This window comes from Sapajus apella, unplaced genomic scaffold, assembly GCF_009761245.1.
Source record: "Sapajus apella isolate SASKATOON/1434 unplaced genomic scaffold, GSC_monkey_1.0 scaffold20, whole genome shotgun sequence".
NCBI lineage: Eukaryota > Metazoa > Chordata > Mammalia > Primates > Cebidae > Sapajus > Sapajus apella.
The window spans coordinates 13,216,468-13,238,259 of record NW_022436960.1 but is presented as its reverse complement, the minus strand read 5'-3'; the positions used below and the strand labels follow the sequence as shown (position 1 = coordinate 13,238,259).

The 21,792-nt window shown below is 41.4% G+C and overlaps 1 protein-coding gene and 1 long non-coding RNA gene across 5 annotated transcripts in view; both read left to right on the top strand.

Moving 5' to 3' along the window:
- The window catches only part of TDP1 (tyrosyl-DNA phosphodiesterase 1), a 94,507-nt gene that overhangs the window by 37,874 nt on the left and 34,841 nt on the right, over positions 1 to 21,792 (top strand). The window lies entirely within an intron of this gene.
- On the top strand, positions 375 to 4,955 carry LOC116557645. The gene is made up of 2 exons (XR_004271625.1): positions 375 to 2,610; positions 2,650 to 4,955. It is a non-coding gene; the product is annotated as an uncharacterized LOC116557645 (long non-coding RNA).

Genomic DNA, 21,792 nt, shown 5'->3' with positions numbered 1-21,792 from the left:
TATAGGCATGAGCCACCATGCCTAGCCTAGATGGAGATTTCTTTTCCCAGCATTCTTCTTTGCCCTTGTGCACCTGTCTCTTATTACAAGGCTTAAAGCCTGACTGTCCTCTTTCACTGTTCCTTCAAGTGTTTGGCAAACATTTACTGAGGTCCTCCTGTGTATGCCAGACACTCAGGATAAAACAGAAAATTTAGATGGTGCTTTTTAGATGCTCACAGTCTCTGATGTGAGGAGCCAAACACAGAAATGATTAGAATAGGAAGAGACCAATTCTGTACTTGAGGTGGGCACATGGATGCTTTGGAAATAGCTATCACCAAAACCTAAAATGCAATAAAATAAATAAATGGGAAAAAAAAAAAAAAGGAAATAGCTATCAAAGCCTATTCATCTTTGAAATGTTTCAAAAGTTTCCTCTTCCAGTCCTTGCAATTACCAGGTCAGAAACTTATCACCTGGAGTTCTGAAAGGGTCTCCTATCTCTTGTCTCATCACATGAATGTTCTTCACAGGCCACTCATCCTGGTTGCCCATGCCCATTCACCTTTCCAAAACGTAGATTTTCCTCATTGTCCCATGTTCAGAATTCCCCACATCTTATAGGCTGATACACAGATTCCTCAGTTTGGAAGTCATGCCCCAGCCACACAATTTTCATCATTTTTATCCATTAATCCCAGTAGGAACTTTGAGAAGAAGCCAGGCTAACCTGCTTTGCCCCTGAAGTCATCCAGCCAGCAGCCGATGTAGTTTCCTCTCCTGATCTTTTCATCCCTTATCTCTGTCTCTCCAGTTATTACTCATCTTTTAAGAGTCATGTTCAGGTCCTATCTCCTCCTGGAGCCTCTTTCAGTCTCCGCTCATCCCGCCATGTCCAGACCCTTAGATCCATGTGCCACCAGAGGAGCTCACAGCTCCTACCTCACTATTTTGTCTCTTCTTTTAGAGAATAAGCATGAGCTTTAGCATTGTCAGACAGTACTAGATGAGATGGTCATGTCTGCTATTGAACAAGTCTTGCCTTGGACGAGTTTCTTAACCTGTCTGAGCCTCAGACTACTCATCTGCACAGCAACTGTGAAGGTTTGAGGTGCCAGCCATGGTAACGACCCAGAGACTGATAAACGTTGGTCTCTACAATTATAAGTTCATTGTGTCAAATTATTTAATAAAATGTAATGAACTAGAAGTGGGAGAGTGAAATCTCAATACCAGTACAAGGATTACTAGTGATAACCTAGTATGACCATCCCATATTACCTACTAAGTCCATCCATTGCTTCTTGCAGACAGAGTTCTTCTGTTCCAGACAGGGCTGTCTCTCCTGTGTCCTGCATCTGCTTGCTCACCCCGTGTGGTACCTTTGCTGGTGGTGATCATCTGCTTAGCATACCTCCCCTCTTCTCCCCAAGAGTCCAAATTCTGTTTCCTTAAAGGCCCAGTTGAAAACATACAGCCATTAAGGAATGTCTGGCCTCCCTGTAGTGATACTACCCTTGCTTTGAAGTGCCCGTTACTTTGTATGGCAAGGTCACATACTTGCTCTTACTCTCCAGTTGCCCACTTTCATGTCAGTCCTCTGGACCCCACCAACCCTAAGCTCATGCAGATCAGGGAGCATGTTATCTTTAGTACTCCATAATAGTCAGCTTGTATTTTTGAAAGCTGATGGTATAGTGGGCAGAGAGGATACAGGGTGATAAAACAAGCTCACATTTCGTCATTCAGGAAATCTAATGAGCCCTGGTTGCAGATTCTGTGTGAGACACTGTGAATTGAGAATTCAGTGGGACACAGTCCCTGGTGTACTCAAGGACACTACTAATGCTCTGTGAAGCTCAAAACGCTGCATGTTTTCACTAACTGCTTGTGGAAAGGATGAATGCCCAAAAAGACCGATTTCCTCCCCAGTCAGCAGTTACTTAGCTGCTTTCTCTGAGTCAGGCACTGTCTATACCACAGAGAAAGAGAGACAGAGAACCTATTCCATAGAGCTTTTGTTTTACAGAAAGTGGGGTCGAAGAACCAGACAGTATGGAAGTAACTAAACATGAAGATATTCAATAAGGACTATGAACAATCAATGGGGGGGATGTGTTTGGAAGGGTTAGAGAGAGCCACCTTCAGTAGGTAATGTTTAGGCTGAGGTGAGTGACAAGAAGGTCCTGGCCATATGAAGGGTGAGCATGAAGAGCAGAGAACAGTGGGTAGAAGGCACCCAGCTGGAGAGAGGGTAGAATGCTGGATTGCTCAGTGCCTTAAAGTGGAGCGACGTCATTTGATACGTGTCTTTGAAGATAGCTCAGGCCACTGAATGGAGAGTGGATCATTGGGAGAATATGAGTAGACATATACAGCCCAGGTAGAAGGCATGGAGAGAGTGGCATTCATGGGTAAGAGCTTGTGGGTACAGGCTATACTGGTGGGTGGAGAGAGGGAGAAACTATCTGTATGCAACATACTCCAAAAAGCCTCTCTCAGATGGGAAGAGCATGGGTTTGGAGTTAGGCAGACCCGAGTCCCAGTTTGAACTCAGCTACTTAACATTTGTGAATCTTTAAACCTTGCCTAGTCCCAGGTTTTTTATATGTGAAAGTAGATGAGATGGTCATGTCTGCTATTGAACAAGTCTTGCCTTGCCTAAAGTCCCATTATAAGTTTTGTTGAGGGGTTTGCAATCAGAGCACTATCACCAGGCAGTGATAATAGTTCATCAAGTGACATTTCTCTTCCCCACTTAAGGGAGTTTAATTCTGAATATTAATTATAATTATTAAGTAATGGTACTTAGAAATTGAATAGTTCATTGTGAGCACATGAAATAACATCTACTGTAATGAGTGTGAATAATAATACTTCACAGTAGTAGCTCAGCCTGTAGTGACCTCAGAGTCCATTAGCAGGCTCTTGAACCTGTCACCTGGGGGATCTCTGTCAAAATGTCAGGCCCTCACCAGCACAGAAAGGAAAAAAGTCCTTTCTGCCATGTGGGAGTGAGAAGAAAGGGGGAGGGGAGAGAACTGACCTGCATTAAGCAGCACCATGTAGCAGACAGTTCTGGTGCTTTACCTGCATAGTAGTCTCAGTCCCCACAAGAACTTATGAGGTGGCGTTATCCCCTCCCTCCGTTCAATGAGGAATAAGGCGGCAGAGTTGAGGCATTTCTACCCATTACTCAGCAAATATGTATTGCTCACTGTGGCAAGGATAGTGGGCAATACATATTTGAGTAATTAAGGTGAGGTTCTTATGGAATTTACATTTGCATGAAAGAGATTTACCAAAGAATTCATCGTATACATATTAGTTAATTGCACTTGTAATGCTTTTTGACTATTCTACATAGGTGGGATTTTACCCAGTAAGACCTTAATTTTCAATCTTTTGGCTGAAACGTCACTTCTGGAGCCTGATGGCTTCCATAATGCCCTAGATTCCTGCACTGTCAACGTTATTTTCCAGTTCGCTGTGGTTGCTTGTGTAATTACCTGGCTTCCTCTCTAGACTTTGTGAGGCCAAGTCTATGCCTGTCTTGTTCAGCATACCCTGCTGACTGGCCAGGTGCCTGACGTGGAGATTGATGAAGGCTAGGATTGAAGTGGTAACTGTGAAAGCATTCCCTAGACTGCATAATGGAACATGAGAGGGGCCTCAGAGATGATTCCTGAGTTTGGGGTGTGGAGATGGAGATTAGTCACTGACATCAGTATAGAAGTCAGGGAATGGAACTGGCCTACCACAGTGGAATGATGGTGAATTTGATTGCAGATTGGCTTATTGTGGCAGGGACTTCAGGGTGGAATTGTTTGTTGGAGAGGAACTTAAAAGTTTGGTGTACATATATGTTTTGGAGTTTTGGTCAGTACCGATTGTTGATACTATAATCCTTTGTGACTTCTAAGGGAGTATAGTAGATCAATGCCTGGGCATTGAGGAATATACAGGAAATACATATTGCATGGGCTTTTCATGCCTACTAGGTGCCCCATTGCCAAACAAATGAATTGGATTCAAACCATTTCTCCTGGGTTGAAGAGAAACTGGTCACACATCTTCCATGAAATAATCTTTCTTTTACTTAAGAAAAATGTTACATATATTCAATTTTGGGTATCAGATTTAACCATTTATTTAGCACATAACTACTGAGCACCTACTGTGCACCACATACTTTTCTAGGTGCTGAGAATGCAATCAACCACAAAGTATAATCTTGACTTTATGTTCTGGTGCTGGGAGTTACATAAAAAGCAGAGAAGTATGTTTATATATGCAAATGGTGGTAAGTGCTGTAGAGAAAAAAATAGAATGGTAATTTAGGTGCACAATCCTTTATTCTAAATTCTTGGTACCAGATGTAGTTCATACTGTCTGTTAATATCCCTAGTGGTATCTGGACCAACACTCCGTAATAAAATATTTTAGAAGCAATGATCACAGGTAGCCTCATGTCATCTTAGTTCAACTTTTGTTGCCCAATGAGTTAAGATCAAGTTTTGCTATCGAATGAAATGAGTTAAAAGCCTTATTTCAATTTAGTTTAGGTTGTTGTTTTTAAATTTTCAGAGCTAACATGTAGTTCTTAACCAAAAGTTCCAGGCACAGTTCTAAGCACTACATATATGTATGTGTATAAATTCATGCAATCCTCATAGCAGTTTTACAGTGTATCCATTAATCCCCTTTCAGATGGGAGAACTGAAGCACAGAGAGGTTAAACAAGGTGCCCAAGAACCTAGCGTCTCCACCTTCAACCACTGTCCTGTAGGGTATGAGTGCCGGGGTTGGGGAGGGAGACTGCTCCTTAAAGAAGAAGGCCAGGGAAGGCCTCCTGATGTGGTGACATCCATCCAGAGACCTGAAAGAAGTAAAGGAAGAGCCATGTAAATGGGTAGCTGAAGGAAAGCATTCCTGTGCGGGGTGGGGAGTGGGAATATGCTTGTTGTGTTTGAGAAACAGCAAAGTGAGTGTTACTGGAGTCAGTGAGATGGGAGGGTAGGTAAGTTCAGAGCAGTAGTGGGTGGCCAGACTTTGCCTTTTTACCTGCTTTCAGATATTACCCTTTCTTTGATGTCTCCTGGGTTGCCTGAGGCTATTTTAGGTGGGTCTATGGAAAGCAGTTCAATGAATGTTAAAATTTGAATTGATTGGAATAATTGAGTGCTTTTCTAAATGCTTGTTCCTTGAGATTTTCTAGAATAAGATGTGATTTTAAATAGTCAACTTTAGCTTATATTCAAATAGTGTGTGTCTCAACAGGGCACTGTTGTTATTTTGGTCAAGATAATTTTTTGTTGTACGAGATTGTCCCATGCATTATAAGTTATTTAATAACCTGACCCTCACATACTAACTGCCAAATCCTGGTGAAAGCTGAAAAGAAATGCCTTACACATTTCTAAGTATTCCCCAGATTTTATGTTCTGGTAGATATCATCATCATCCTTGAGAATAAATTCACAGGTATATAAACAAATGATATATCCTTTCATTTAATGTATTTATTTACTTTAGAATAGTGAGGCAGGATTGTAGAGTACACTGTAGGTTCTAGTCCAAATGAAATGCTAATACCCAGCAAATCTAGTGCTCCGTCAACAAAGTAGCAGACATACCGGGTTTTAAGAATTGTATTTTATCCACAGGTAAATGCATCAAAAGCTACGTAAATCAAACTTTTGATATTTTTCTACCTTATTATTACCAATCTATATTAATGTTTGGGTTTAGAATGAATAACCAACTCCTCTTTATTAAGTACACTAAAATTAAATTCTTCAGAAAAAAATTGCAGGGGCAATAAGCACAGTGAATGATAGGCAATATGAATTTTGACTTTTGACATGATAATAAGACTTTAAAAAATAACCTAGAGCTGCATATGCAACAAAGCATTGCCCTTCAAGGTGATCACCTTTTGAAAGTAGGTGCCTCAGACAAAAACATTGCCATTGCTCAAGTTTTCTTGCCACTCTTCCAAGTTCCTTTAAAATGAGTTGATGTGGCACATCAAGTATTGTTTCTTAATAGACACTCTTTGTTTCTAGCCTTGCATTCGTTTTCTGTTGTTATGTTATACATTATCACAAACTAAGGGGGCTTTAAACAATACAAATTTACTATCCCATGGTTTCTGTGGGCCAGGAGTCTGGGTGTGGGTTAGCTGGGCCCTCTGCTCAGTGTCTCACCAGGCTAAAATCAAGGAGTCAATCCAGCTGTGATCTCATCTGATGCTTGGGGCCCTCTTTCAAGCTCACGGTTGCTTGTGGCTGTATGTCTGAGGTTCCTGCTTGCTTGTTGGCTGTCAGCCAGGGGTTCTCAGCTCCAAGGTGCTCCATGGTATTCTGCCACATTCCTCATGGGGTACTTCTTGGAAACCAGCAGGAGAATCTATCTCAGGAAGGACCCAACCCAAGCCCACCAGGATTATTTCCCTTTTGACTAACTTAGTCAATTAATTGATAACCTAATTGTGCAAGTGAAACCCCATCATATTCACAATTCTGGCTCATGCTTAAGAAAAAGGGATATACAGGCATGTGCACAAGGGGCCATCTTCTGATTCTGCTTTCCACAGACTTAACTGATATTTCTTTCCCAGTTTGATTTATCCATCTTATTCTTCAATCTTGGCTGGAAATAATTTCTTACTGTTTTCAAAATTGGGATTTGTTTTCTATAATTAAGCAAAACTACCCTTGTACAGACTCAAAAGACTGAACCTCCAGCTCCAAAGGTCTTTGAGGAGTGAAGTTCTGTACTTTCTTGGAGCCAAAAGAGGCAGCCGTACTGGAGTAAGGGAACAACCCTGCAGATGACTGCTTTGGAGAACCATATTTGCTTGAGTATGTAGAGTTGTTAAAAATAATAATCCTATAAAAGATTAGTAGAATCACAAAAGATCTGATGTCCTAATCTTAAAAAATCTTATCCCCTTAGCAAATACATTTCGTATGGTTCCTGTTGGGTCTACATAATACCTTATTGCCTGTTATGTCTCTAACCATCATAAGTAGAGGATGTCGACTTCCTGATCATTTGGACTTTGTTTCATCCAGTTGACATTTCACAAATGTGAAAACTGTCTACAGAAGGTCAGGAATCGGAATCTTATTAAAATGCTAGCCTTAGTATAGTTTTTAAGTTTCCCTTTTATTATTTTAAATATAAATCACAGTTTTCATTTCCTTTCATTATGTGTTGTGATTGAGGTTCTGACTGAAAACATTTTTCATAGATCCTGGGTCATGTTTTAGTATATAGTTGCCATAGTTACCACATCACTGAGAATCATAAAATCTGCACCAAAACCTTTTTTTAATGAAGTTTCTGTTTTGTTGAACTATCACATTAGAAGTTTTCTTTTACTTTAGAGAAAATGAGCTTATAATGAATTATGCTTCATTTCCTACCAGAATACTCATTGTGATCTTTGATAGTTATTCTTTAATGTTTACGCTTTCTGGCAGACTGTCTAATATAGTGCCTAGTTGAGTACCTGGCCTGCAGTGGCTCAGAAAACTGAATGAATGGTTAGAAATGAATTAATGGTTAGAAAATTAACTGCAGTTCATTTTCATCAGACTGCTTCTCGGGTTTTATTTTTTTCTGTACTGTCTAGAATAACTATACCTTTTCTTTCAAGTTCTAATTCGAATGAATTAGAAAGTGAAACTTTTTCTAGCTCAGCAGACATAATTATTTTTCCCTTTGTGTTTTCATGGCATTTTTTGCTGGATCTTTTTACATCTTCCTAGTTGGTTCTTTTTTTTTTTTTTTTTTTTTTTTTTTTTTTTAATTTTGAATATCTTTTCTCACTGCTTCTGTAGGCACTGACCTGGTTGCTTCTTTGTGGGTCCCTTTGCTTCCCTGTCTCATGAGCTGCAGGTGAGCAACATGCCTGATCTTACTTATCTTTTTCTCCTTTGCATCTAACACTGCATGGCACATGGTTAGTGACCAAAAAATATTTGAATCAGTGCCGTTTTAAAAACTTTTTTTTCCAAATAGGTAATGTACACAATACATAAATGGTATTTAAAGAAGGTATGTCTTCCCATTCCTGTTCTCCTGCCACCCTGCTCCTCATCCAGAAACCACTGCTGCTAGTTACTTGGTTTAATAGCTTTAACCCATCAATATTTTGAAACTCCAGGTCCGCAGGTGGTGATATTACCCAATCATCCAGCATATTATGGAGGAAATAACCTGAGATAGAGTCCAACGATCCAAGTCCTAATTTGAGCTTGCCACTTACTAGCCTTGCCACTTAAATTTTAGAAAATTCATTTATACCCTTGGTTTTTATCTCATTTTTGGAATCCCAAGGATGTTGATACAAAACATGCAATTGTTTTCTAGTAAACAGTATGTCGTGTTTAATATTAGTTCACTGCTTGCTTTTTCATGTCTCTCGTAATCATTAGGCCTCTTACGATTTTAGAAAGCACCTTATAAAGCCTTTATCTTTTTTGCCTGTGTAACACATCCATATAAAATAGATGACCTAAAGACATATTCAAGCTGGGTGCAGTGGCTCACACATGTAATCCCAGCACTTTGGGAGGCCAAGGCAATTGGATCACTTGAGCTCAGGAATTTGAGATCAGCCTGGGCAACATGATGAAACACCGTCTCTACAAAAAAAAAAAAGAAAAAACTGGGGCTTGGTGGTATGTGCCCATAGTCCCAGCTACTCAGGAGCCTGAGGTGGGAGGATAACTTGAGCTTGGGAGGTTGAGGCTGCAGTGACTTGTGATGACACCATGGTACTCGAGCATGGGAAACAGTGAGACTCTGTCTCAAAAAAACAAGCTTTTTTTCATAGATATATAGCCACTTCTAAACTCAATGTGTGGTTCATTTTTAAACTGGTCACAATTTATTCTATTTAATCAAGCCAATTACAGTCAACCAGACTTATACATTCAGAGAAACTCAAAATTTTAACAGTTCACTTGAACTGATTAGGCTGTTATATTAGCGGCCGATTTCCACTTTTGCTTGGTTGCTTGATTTTATAGAGAGATATTTATGGTTTTAATAAGATTTTCCTCCCATCTGTTTTGATCCTACCATAAAATCATCCGATGTTTGATGGACAGCTGGTTGTTAGGGAAATTATTGGGACATGATAACAAATGTAGTGTTTAAATTTTACCACAGGGCTAAGCAGGCAGGAAGATGAGGTTTAAGAGAAGCCTTGGTTAAGAGGATAGTGCCTAGGTATAATTGGCAAACCCAATGAGAACAGTTATGAAAGTTGTGCGTTGTGGGTGGTCAGAAGCAAGGTGGGTACCCAACACATGCTGGATCACTGTTAAAGTTGCCTAGCAACTGACAGGCAACGTGGATAGTCAGGGATAAGCAGAAATGTTGGTGCTGCCACTTCGGGAGAAAACGAGACAAGTGCTTGACTGCAAAATTACTGGCTTTTTGAGGAAACAAAAGACATTCTCTCTCCTCTGCTTTTCAGTATCACTATGCAGTACTCCTTCTGTAATGTCTGTTACTTTGATTCTGAAACAAATCATTTCTTTTTGTTCTCCTTTGTCTCAGTCTTTTGATGAAAATAAAATTGGCTTACACAAGAAAATACTTGTAGATGTCATTGGGTAGACTTGGTTGCCTGGCCCTGTGGTCCTAAGATATTGGGATTAGCTGTCATGCGTCATGTACTTTGTTACAATTGATGGTTATCAGTACTAACGCCGACAAGTGATTTCCTTTATACAATAGAGATGATTCAAGGTCATATTACTACCCTTGCCTGCCTGCATTCTGGCACAAGTGGACTGAAGACAGAGCATACCCCTTTCTGTGCTCATGTGAGCGAGTCTCATGAGCATCATCACTCTTGGCAAGAAGCTTGAGACCCCTGACTTGGTGCCTGTAGACCCTTTGCACACTGGCAATGCTAATCACTAAGTGCACATCTGGCTTGAGAGGAGGTGCTGCTACCTGGAGTTTCCCATCAGGGACTGACCTCCATAGAAAACCTCTCACAAGTAATATAGCAAATACTTGTGTGGTACTTACTGTATGCTGGCCAAGTGCTTTTTTATACTAACTCATTTAATCCCATGGAACTTGCCTTCTACTTGACGTAGACCTGTTGTCTCTGCTTTGGGATTGTTACAGAGACATTATTACAGGATAGTCAGCAGGATGGTGATAGGCCGAAAGAAGGAAGGGAGGAAGTAAGTTGCCTTTTAGGTTGTGAGCACAGCTCTCCAGAAGAGTTACACATGCTGTTAGGCTTTGTAGAGCAGATCATCAACCCCTAGGAGGCTGCTCCTCCAGCCATCTCAGGTCTTAGTGGAAACCTTCCTTGTGCTTTGCAGCACCAATGCTTTAGGCTCCGTAAAGACAAGAATCGTTCCTAGGCTACTGTGCGCTGTGGGACTGAGGAAAACAAATGTAAGGCACCAGCCACCCTTCACAAACCTTGTAGAGGAATCATCTTCAGAGAGCTTTTCAAGGTCTCCAAGGACATTGACCAAACGCTGACCATATATTGGGCTATTCAGTCTTACTGGACATGTAAACAGTCCATCCGCTTTGCAGCCATACTCCTGCTTAAGACATATGCTTCTGCTCTCTAGGCCCATTTCCCCATCTGTAAAACCAGGGGTTGGGCTAAATCAGTGGATTTTATGTTGTGTTCCTTGGAGTCCTGTGGGCTCTGGAAACCCCTTTTAGAAGCCATCACAACAGTGGGCAGAGAGAGAGACGAGTGCAGGTGATTCACCCGGAGACGCTTGCCCTTGTTTGCTTAAAATACTTCCTTTGAACAAAGGGTTCTCTAGGTTTAAAAAGAAAATTTTTGAAAATCATTATAATAGATCATCTCCTAAGGCCCATTCTAACAAACATTTCATAGTTCTGTTTAAAGCATTAACAGTTTCCACTTGCACCTAGATTAGTTCATTCATTCTTCATTATAACTCAGTGCAGTGAGCAGATGGTAGTCAAGTCCATATTGTAGGTGAAGAAATTGGTGACCTAAGTACATAACCACAAGGTAACAGAGCTAGCCAAAAGCAAACTCAAATCTTACTTACAGTCTGCTCTTTTCAAGTCCTTGTATTTATTGCCTTTTTACTGTAGGAGATAGATGAAAACATTGGACCATTTCATTAGAAAACAAAATAGTAATTTTTGGTTATCACATGGGTTACTATCAAATACGTACTCAAATTCTTTGATGTAGTATGTAAATGCCAATTTTGACCTGAAATTTGAAAAGCAATTTTTTTATCCTTCTTAGCAGTAATTTTTGTTATTTTGGATTCTTAATGTTAATGTGATGACTTCTAAAATCCTTATAATTCCATCTGTAGGATCAAGGATAGATAGATCCCTTTAAAGACTAGGTCAGCAGCTAGCCTGGACTATGCCGTAGAGCACCAAAGCCTCCATTTAGAATCCAGCGTGGCAGTGAAAGACTGCTTGTTGGGGGAGGGTCATGATAGGCCTGTGACTGAGAAACAAAATGAGGTTGCAAGTAGATTTGTCCAAATCTATTTGGTGGTTTGTCAGACTTTGCACTTGCAAAATCCCACACCCACGTATCTAATCTCATTTAGTGTTCTGCTCTTATCTGCTTGAAAACACACATCATAATCATTTTCATTTTTCTTTTCCTGCTGGCATTTCTTTGTTAATACACTGTATCTGTAAGACCTGATATCCACCCTGGAAACACAGCTGATGTGTTGCATCCTCTTAGAAGTTAATCTTTCAAGATTCTTAACATTTGCAGAAATTTGAGACAGGGTCTTACTCTGTCATCCAGGCTGAAGTTCAGTGGCATGATCAGTGGCTCACTGTAGTGATGACCTCCCATGCTTAGGTGATCCTCCTTTTTCAGCCTCCAAAGTAGCTGGGACTACAGACGTATGCCACCATGCCTGGCTTTTTTTTTTTTAGATGGAGTCTCACTGTGTGTGCCCAGGCTGGAGTGCAATGGCATGATCTCAGCTCACTGCAACCTCTGCCTCCAGGGTTCAGGTGATTCTCCTGCCTCAGCCTCCCAAGTAGCTGGGATTACAGGCACCTGCCATCAAGCCCGGCCAATTTTTTTGTGTTTTTAGTAGAGACAGAGTTTTACCATATTGGCTAGGCTGGTCTCCAACTCCTGACCTCAGGTGATCCACCTACCTCAGCCCCTCAAAGTTCTGGGATTACAGGTAGGAGCCACCATGCCTGGCCCATGCCTTGCTAATTTTTGTATTTTTTGTAGAGATGAGATTTCGCAAGGTTGCCCAGGTTATTCTTGAACTCCTGAGCTCAAAGCTTTCTGTCTGCCTTGGCCTCCCAAAGTGCTGGGATTATAGGTGTGAGCCACCATGCCCAGCTACTCCTCCTCTTTATTATTCATCAGTATTTTCACTCCATCCTTTTTTAGACTTTCAAAATTAATCATTGTCATTATTATTTTACAGACACTTCTTGTTTACAGTTACCCATAAGTTTACTCATTTCGTTGTTCCTTTTTCTTCCCAGTAGTCCTATCCTTTGAAACAAATTGAGTTTTATTCCTGAACTATGTCTTTTATAGTTATTTCGTTGACTCATTCTTACTGGCAATAAGCTCTGATTTGTTTTTCTAACACTGCCTTTATTTTCGTACTCATTTTTAAGTGATAATTTAACTGAATTTAAAAATTATTTGGCCGGGCATGGTGGCTTACACCTGTAATCTGAGCACTTTAGGAGGCCAAGGCCAGTGGATCACTTGAGACTAGGAGTTCAAGACCAGCCTGGACAACATGGTGAAACCCTGTCTCTACTAAAAATACAAAAATTAGCTGGGCATGGTGGTGCACACCTGTAATCCCAGCTACTCAGGTGGCTGAGGCATGAGAATCACTTGAACCCAGGAGGTGGAGGTGGCAGTGAGCTGAGATCACTCCACTGCACTCCAACTTGGGTTATAGAGCAAGACCCTGTCTCAGGGGAAAAAAAAAAAAAATGGGAGAAAGTAACTGCCAACTGAGATTTTATTTTTTTTCATTTTGAGACCGAGTTTCACTCTGTCATCCAGGCTGGAGTGCAGTGGTGCGATCTTGGCTCACCGTAACCTTTCCTTCCTGGGCTCAAGTCATCCTTCCACCTTAGCCTCCCAAGTAGCTGGGACTACAGGCATGCACCACCACACCTGGCTAATTTTTTTATTTTTAAATTTTTTTTAGAGATGGGGTCTCACTATGTTGCTGATCTCAAACTCCTGAGCTCAAGCAGTCCTCCCGCCTCAGCCTCCCAAAATACTGGGATTACGGGCGTGAACCACTTACTATGCCTGGTCTTACTCCTAGTTCTTAAATGTTTTTTTCCATTGGCTTTTGAGCTCAGTTGTTGCTATTGAAAAGTTGCCATCTAATTATTGTTCCTTGTGGAAAGACTGTCTGTTCTCTTTGGCTGCTTTTAAGATTTTCTTTACCTTTGGTATTCTTCAACTTAGATCCAATGGATAAATAGGTATGGATTTATTTTTATTTATTCTGAGCAGGATTTGTTGTATTTCTTCCCAATTCAGTAAAATTATTGGCTATTATTGTTAAGCATATTGACTCTCACCCTCTCTTACTTGCATTTTGTAACCCTTAATAGATGCTTGTTTGAGCCTCTTATTCTGTCTTCAGTTTCTTGCTTTCCACCTCTTTGCCTCTGAGTTGCATTCTGCCTGATTTCTTTAGATCTTTCTTCTAGTTCGTTAGTTTTATTTTCATCTGTAACTCATGTGGTGTTTAGTTCATCAGAGTTTTTAATTCTGTTAACTAATTTTTACTTTTGAACTTCTCAGATACCGTATGCTTCATGGTTTAGAGTTCAGACCAGAGTCTCACTGCCTGAGTTCAAATTCTTACTCTGTCACTTAATACCTATTGAAATCTTGAGCAAATGACTTTCATTTTCTCATCTATTAAATAAGGGTAGTAATAAAATAGGTATCTAATAGTTAAGAATGAAAATAAATAGAATGTGTAAAGGTATTAAAACAATATTTGGCAGTTAATAGATGCTGTGTATTAGCTGCCATTAGCAAATTTGTTTCTTTCTTGTTTCATTATTTCTTTTGTATGTTGTTTACTTTGAAATCTTTTGTTTGTTTTTGTTTTGTTTTTTGAGATGGGTCTTGTTGTATCACCTGGGCTAGAGTGCAGTGGCATGCGATCGTAGCTCCTGGACTGAAGTGATTCTCCCATCTCAGTCTCTCACGTAGCTGGGACTGCAGCTGTACACCCCCATGCCTGGCTAATTTTTGCATTTTGTTTTGATGTGGGATCTTGCTTTGTTGCCTGGGCTATTCTGAAACTCCTGGCCTCAAGTGTTCCTCCTGTCTTGGCCTCACAAAGCACTGGGATTACAGGCATAAGCCACCATATCCAGCTCAAATCATTTTAAATATACTTTTTTTTTTTTTTTTTTTTTTGAGACATAGTGTTGCTCTGTCACCAGGCGCCAAGCTGAAATGCAGTGGTGCGATCTCGGTTCACGGCAACCTCCGTCTCCTGGGTTCAAGCAATTCTCCTGCCTCAGCCTCCCAAGTAGCTGGGACTACAGGCACACACCACCACACTCAGCTAATTTTTGTATTTTTTAGTAGAGACAGGGTTTCACCATGTTGGCCAGGATGGTCTCAATCTCTTGACCTCATGGTCTGACTACTCAGCCTCCCAAAGTGCTGGGATTACAGGCGTGAGCCACTGTGCCTGGCAAATATACTTATTTTTAACTTGTCATCTAATAGGCCAATCATCTGAAGTTCCTGGAGGTCTATTTTATTTTCTGCTGTCTTTTGCTCATGATGGATTTGGATTATTTTCCCTTTTATTTTACAATTTATATCTTCACTGAAGCTTTACCTATAAAAATTATCTGTGACTTGAGTGGACAGACCCCTGTACCTCCAGATGGATTTTGTTTCTGCCAGTCTTTTCAAGAACCTGGAACCAATGTGTACATTAATATCTCGATATAAGGTAGGACAGATACGTAGCATTCCAATATTTGAGAAATCAGTTAGAAAAAAAGGAGTGACCAGAGGAGAGGTTGAAAACAGAAAGGATTCCAAAATGAAGCAGAAAACAAGGAAAAATATTACATTAATGTTTCAATTATGCCAGGGGACAGGAGGCACTGATAGTAGAAGTCTCATGCTACTGAGAGATTAACATAAGATTAAAGAAATTTCCATTGGATGTGGCAGTGTGGAGGTTTTCAGTGATTTTGAGTGATTTCAGGATAGTGGTTTGGAGAAAAGTCTTATACTGAAAGCACATAATAAATTGAAGGGTAAGTGGGATTCTCTGTAGTATTGTACTGGACTGGAAGTTATAGCCAGTGCAATAAGGCAAAAAAAAAAAAAGTCATAAAGATTGTTAAGGAAGAAGTAAAACTATATTTGCAGATGATTTTGCATTTGTAAAACTCCAAGCTGTTTAAACATGATTTCAAGATTCACTATAAAAGAAGGGTAAGACTGTGACAAATAAATTGGATCTTCCGAGGAAGGGATCCAAGATGGCCGTTTAGGAACAGCTTGGGATTGCAGCTCCCAGTGAAAGCACAGTGAGCGAGTGGATGCCTAATTTTTATTGCCCACAGACTAGGCAATTCCCAGATGGAGGAGCTCCACGGGTTGCCAGCGCAGCTGTTTCGGCCAGCGTGGCTGTGCCGGCCGGCCAGCGCCGCTGCTTTGCCCTGCGCGGCTGCTTTGTCAGCGCCCCGGAGCAGCAGTTCTCCGTACAAAATACACCGGTCCGGGTGCCCTTTTGGCTGGCGATTGGAGCCACGGGAAGTCACCCATTCGTCTGTTTAAAAAGGGGACTGAGCAGGGAGCCAGGACAGTAGATTCCAGGGCAAAAAAAGCACCACGAATCTCAGTGCCGCTGTTTAAGCCAGCGCAGTGAGTCGCCGCAGGGAAAAAAACACACACCGCGGTGCCTCTTCAACAGGCGACTGAAACACCAACTTAAAAAAAAAAAAAAAAACAAAGGCTCTGAGGCAGGGAGCCAGTGATCAGGCTTGGCTGGTCCCACCCCCACAAAAGAACAGCAATCAGAAATTCTCTGGATTGAGTTTCACAGCAAGCGCAGCTGAACCTGGGACAGTCCAGCTCTGTGGGGGAGGGGTGTCCGCCATTACCGAGGCAGCCTGCCACTACAGAGGTAGTCAGCCAATGCTGAGGCAGCCTGCCGTTGCCAAGGCAACCCACCACTGCAGAGAGACTCCGCTTCAACAGGGGCGGGCCACCATTGCCAAGGCAGTTCTAACTACACCCATATAAACAGGACTGCAGGGAAGTTCACTCAGCAGCTGGGCAGAGCCCACAGCAGCTCAGCAAAGCCTATACAGATAGACAGTGACTAGGCTGCCTCCTTGCTGGGAAGGGCAGCTCTGACAACAAAAGCCAAAATAGGCAAATGGGACCTAATCAAACTCCACAGCTTCTGCACAGCAAAAGAAACAGTCATTAGAGTGAATCAGCAACCAACAGAATGGGAAAAAATTTTTGCAGTTTACCCATCTGACAAAGGGCTGATATCCAGAATTTACAAAGAACTAAAACAGATTTACAAGAAAAAAACAAGCCCGTTCAAAAGTGGGCAAAGGATATGAACAGACACTTTACAAAAGAAGACATACATGAGGCCAACAAACATATGAAAAAATGCTCATCATCACTGGTCATCAGAGAAATGCAAATCAAAACTACACTGAGATACCATCTCTCACCAGTTAGAATGGCGATCATTAAAAAATCTGGAGACAACAGATGCTGGAGAGGATGTGGAGAAATAGGAACACTTTTACACTGTTGGTGGGAGTGTAAATTAGTTCAACCATTGTGGAAGACAGTGTGGCGATTCCTCAAGGACCTAGAAATAGAAAGTCCATTTGACCCAGCAATCCTGTTACTGGGTATATATCCAAAGGATTATAAATCGTTCTACTGTAAGGACACGTGCACACAAATGTTCATTGCAGCACTGTTTACAATAGCAAAGACCTGGAACCAACCCAAATGCCCATCGATGATAGAATGGACAGGGAAAATGTGGCACATATACACCATGGAATATTGATGATGAGTTCGTGTCCGTTGTAGGGACATGGATGAACCTGGAAACCATCATTCTCAGCAAACTGACACAAGAGCAGAAGATCAAACACCGCATGTTCTCACTCATAGGCGGGTGTTGAACAATGAGAACACATGGACACAGGGAGGGGAGCACTACACATTGGGGTCAGTCGGGGGGAAATAGGGGAGGGATGGTGGGGGGTGGGGAGCTGGGGAGAGATAGCAAGGGGAGAGATGCCAGATGTAAGTGATGGGGAGGAAGGCAGCAAATCACACTGCCACGTGTGTACCTATGCAACAATCTTGCATGTTCTTCACATGTACCCCAAAACCTAAAATGCAATAAAATAAATAAATGGAAGAAATTTAAGAAAAAAGGATAAATTGATCAATAGAACAGAATAGAGTCCAGAAATAGACACATGTATCATCAAAGATTTCTGACAAAGGCACCAATGTGATTCAATGGACGAAGGATGTTCTTTTCAAAAAGTAGTGCTAAAGCAATTGGATATTGATGCAGAAAAAAAAAAAAAGAAAGAAAACCTAGTCTTATCTTAGGCCATAGACAAAATTAATTTCAGATGTATGATATACCCAAGTAAGAAAACTAAAGCTATAAAGCCCAGAACAAGAATATCCTATCACCTTGAAATAGGCTAGATTTAGTACATAAGACATAAAATGCACTTGACAAGAAAAGATTTACACATTTGGACTTCAGAATATTTTAAAACTTTATTTTGTTTATTTAAAAATTTTATTTTAAAACACCAGTTTGGGATAGATGAGAAAGCTTTTTGCTATAGAGTAAACAATTGCACCTTGGATAACTTACTTCCTTCCCTCAAAATGGAAGAGAGCAAGCAAAAAAGACCTACTGAACTATAAAGGTTTTCATAAAGTTATAACTGGACAAACATTTATAACATAATTGTAATATATGAAAAGCACTGTGTGATGGGCAGAATAATGGCTCCTCAAAGATGTCGTTGTCCAAATCCTCAGGGGTGTGAGTGTTAAATTACCTGGCAAAGGAGAATTAAGGTGGCAGGTGATATTAGTGTTGCTAGTCAAATGACCTTAACATGGGGTGATTATTGGGGGAGGGCCCAATATAATCACAAAGGTACTTTGGAAATGGAAGAGAGACAAGTCAAGGAGGGTGGGGGGGCAGAGAGAGAGAGAGAGAGAGAGAGAGAGAGAGGAGAGGAGAGGAGAGAGAGCTCGGGCGCACGTGCACACACACACCACATGAATAGAACTCAACTGATCTCATTGGCCTTGAAGATGGAACAGGCACATTCCAAGGGGAATGCAGACCGCCTCTAGAACTAGAAAAGGCAAGGAAATGAATTCTTCCCCAGAGCCTCTGGAAGAAACACAGCCTCCCAACACTTTAATTTTACTTTACTTTGTGTAAGATAATGAATCTTGGTTTCAAGTCATTAAATTTGTTTTCTGGCATGTTGTTAGAGCAGCAGCAGGAAACTGATGTGCACTGCATATTAAGAGGAAAAAAAACAGTATCATAATTTAAAAATTTATAATTCACAGAAGTAAACATCATCATTCAGTAGTGATACAGGTTGGCTATATCCCCACCCAAATCTCACCTTGAATTGTAGCACCTGTAATCCTCATGTGTCATGGGAGGGACCTGGTGGGAGGTAACTGAATCATGAAGGTGGTTTTCCTGTGCTGTTCTCATGATGGTGAATATGCCTCTATTTACTGATGGTTTTTATAAAGGGCAGTTTCCCTACACACACACTTTTGCCTGCCGTCATGTAAGGGGTCCTCCTTTGCCTTCTGCCATGATTGTGAAGCATCCCCAGCCATGTGAAACTGTGAGTCCACTTAATCTCCTTTCCTTTATAAATTACCCTGTCTTGGGTATGTCTTCACTAACAGTGAGAGAACAGACTGTTATAGTAAATTAATACTTGCAGAGTGGGGTGCTGCTATGAGGATACCCAAAAATGTGGAAGCAACTTTGGAACTGGGTAACAGGCAGAGTTGGAACAGTTTGGAGGGCTCAGAAGAAGACAGGAAAATATGGGAAAATGGGAACTTCCTAGAGACTTGGAGGGCTCAGAAGACAGGTGATGTGGGAAAGTTTGGAGCTCCCTAGAGACTTGGCTTTGACCAAAATGCTGATGATGTGGACAATGAAGTCCAGGCTGACGTGTTCTCAGATGGATATAAGGAACTTGTTGGGAAATGGAGCATAGGGGACTCTTCCTATGTTTTAGCAAAGAGACTGGTGGCATTTTGCCCCTGCCCTAGAGATCTATGGAACTTTGAACTTGAGAGATACGATTTAGGGTATCTGGTGGAAGAAATTTCTAAGCAGCAAAGTGTTTGAGGTGATTTTCGGTGCTCCTAAAAGCATACAGTTTTATTCATTCACAAAGATATTGTTTGGAATTGGAACTTATATTTAAGAGGGAAGCAGAGCATAAAAGTTTGGAAAACCTGCAAACTGACAATGCGATAGAAAAGAAAAATCCATGTTCTGAGGACTGCAGAAATTTGCCTAAGAAAGGAGGAGCCAAACGTTAATCGCCAAAACAATGGGGGAAATGTCTTCAGGGCATGTCAGAGGTCCTCACGGCAGACCCTCCCATCACAGGCCTGAAGGCCTGGGAGGAAAAGATGGTTTTGTGGGCCAGGCCCAGGGCCTTGCCACTTTGTGCAGTCTTGGGACTTGGTTCATTGCCTCCCAGTAATGGCTAAAAGGTGCCAACATACAACTCAGGCCATTGCTTCAGAGGATGCCAGCCCCCAAGTCTTGGTGGCTCCCATGTGGTGTTGGGCCTGCTGGTGCACAGAAGTTAAGAATTGAGGTTTGGGAACCTCTACCTACATTTCAGAGGACGTATGGAAATGTCTGGATGTCCAGGCAGAAGTGCACTGCAGGGGCAGAGCCCTCATGGAGAACCTCTGCTAGGGTAGTGCAGCAGGGAAATGTAGGGTAGGAGCCCCTACACAGAGTCCCCACTGGGGCACTGCCTAGTGGAGCTGTGAGAAGAGGGCCACCATCCTCCAGACCCCAGAATAGTAGATCCACCAACAGCTTGCGTGTAGGACCTGGAAAAGGTGCAGAAACTCAATGACAGCCCATGAAAGCAGCCAAGAGGGGTGCTGTACCCTGCAAAGCTAAAGGGGCAAAGCCTGCCCAAGGCCATTGAAGCCTACTTCTTGCATCAGCATGACCTGGATGTGAGACATGGAGTCAAAGGAGATCATTTGGGAGCTTTAAGATTTGACTGCCCCACTGGATTTTGGACTTGCACAGGGCCTGTAGCCCGTTTGTTTTGGCCAATTTTTCCCATTTAGAATGGCTGTATTTACCCAGTGCCTGTACCTACATTGTAACTAGGAAGTAACTAACTTGCTTTTGATTTTACAGGGTCATAGGCAGAAGGGACTTACCTTGTCTAAGATCAGTCTTTGGACTATGGACTTTTGAGTTAATGCTGAATTGAGTTAAGACTTAGGGAAACTGTTGGCAAGGCATGATTGCATTTTGAAATGTGAGAACATGAGATTTGGGAGGGGTCAAAGGTGGAATGATATGGTTTAGCTCTGTGTCCTCACCCAAATCTCATGTTGAACTGTAGCTTCCATAATTCCCACGTGTTGTGGGAGGGACCTGGTGGGAGGGACCCGGTGGGAGGTAATTGAATCGGTGGGGGGGGGGTTTCCCATGCTGTTCTGGTGATAATGAATAGGTCTCACAGGATCTGATGGTTTTATAAAGGGTAGTTCCCTTGAACATGCTCTCTTGCCTGCTGCCATGTAAGATGTGCCTTTGCTCCTCCTTTGCCTTATGCCATGATTGTGAGGCCTCCCCAGCCATGTGGAACTTTGAGTCCATTAAACCTCCTTTCCTTTGTAAATTATCTAGCTTCGAGTATGTCTTTATTAACAGCATGAGAACAGACTAATAGAAGTAGATACAGTTAAAAATTCTTGATATGCTTTGTTTGTGTCCCCACCCAAATCTTATTTTGAATTGTAGCTCCCATAATTCCCACATGTTGTGAGGGGACCTGGTGGGAGAAAATTAAATCTTGGGGGCAGTTTCCTCCATACTGTTCTCATAGAACTGAATAAGTCTTACAAGATCTGATGGTTTTATAAGGGGAAACACCTTTTGCTTGGTTCTCATTTTCTCTCTTTGTCTGCCATCATCCTTATAAGACATGACATGTTCCTCCTTGCCTTCCGCCATGATTGTGAGGCCACCCCAGCCATGTGGAACTGTGAATCCATTAAACCTCTTTCCTTTATAAATTACCCAGTCTTGGGTATGTCTTTATTAGCTCCATGAAAACAGATTGATAGAATACTTAACATCATTAGTAATTAGAGAAGTCAAATTTAAATGAGATACAATTTGCCAGTTACTTGTAAAACTTTTCATAGATACTGTCTACCAGTGTTCTCAAGAGTCTAAGAAAATAATACTTCTATACACTGTTGCTAATAATCTAAATAGGATAGATGCTTGAGACAGAACTTGGACAGAATCTATCAAAATTAAGGATAATGTCCCTGTTTATACCTGTATACAATTTGAATCTTTTACAGTGAGAATATCTTTACATATCACCTGTGAAACGTCCTTTTAATTCATAAAACAGAACCTAAGAGTGATAAAAGAAAACCTATATTGAATGCAAAATGGA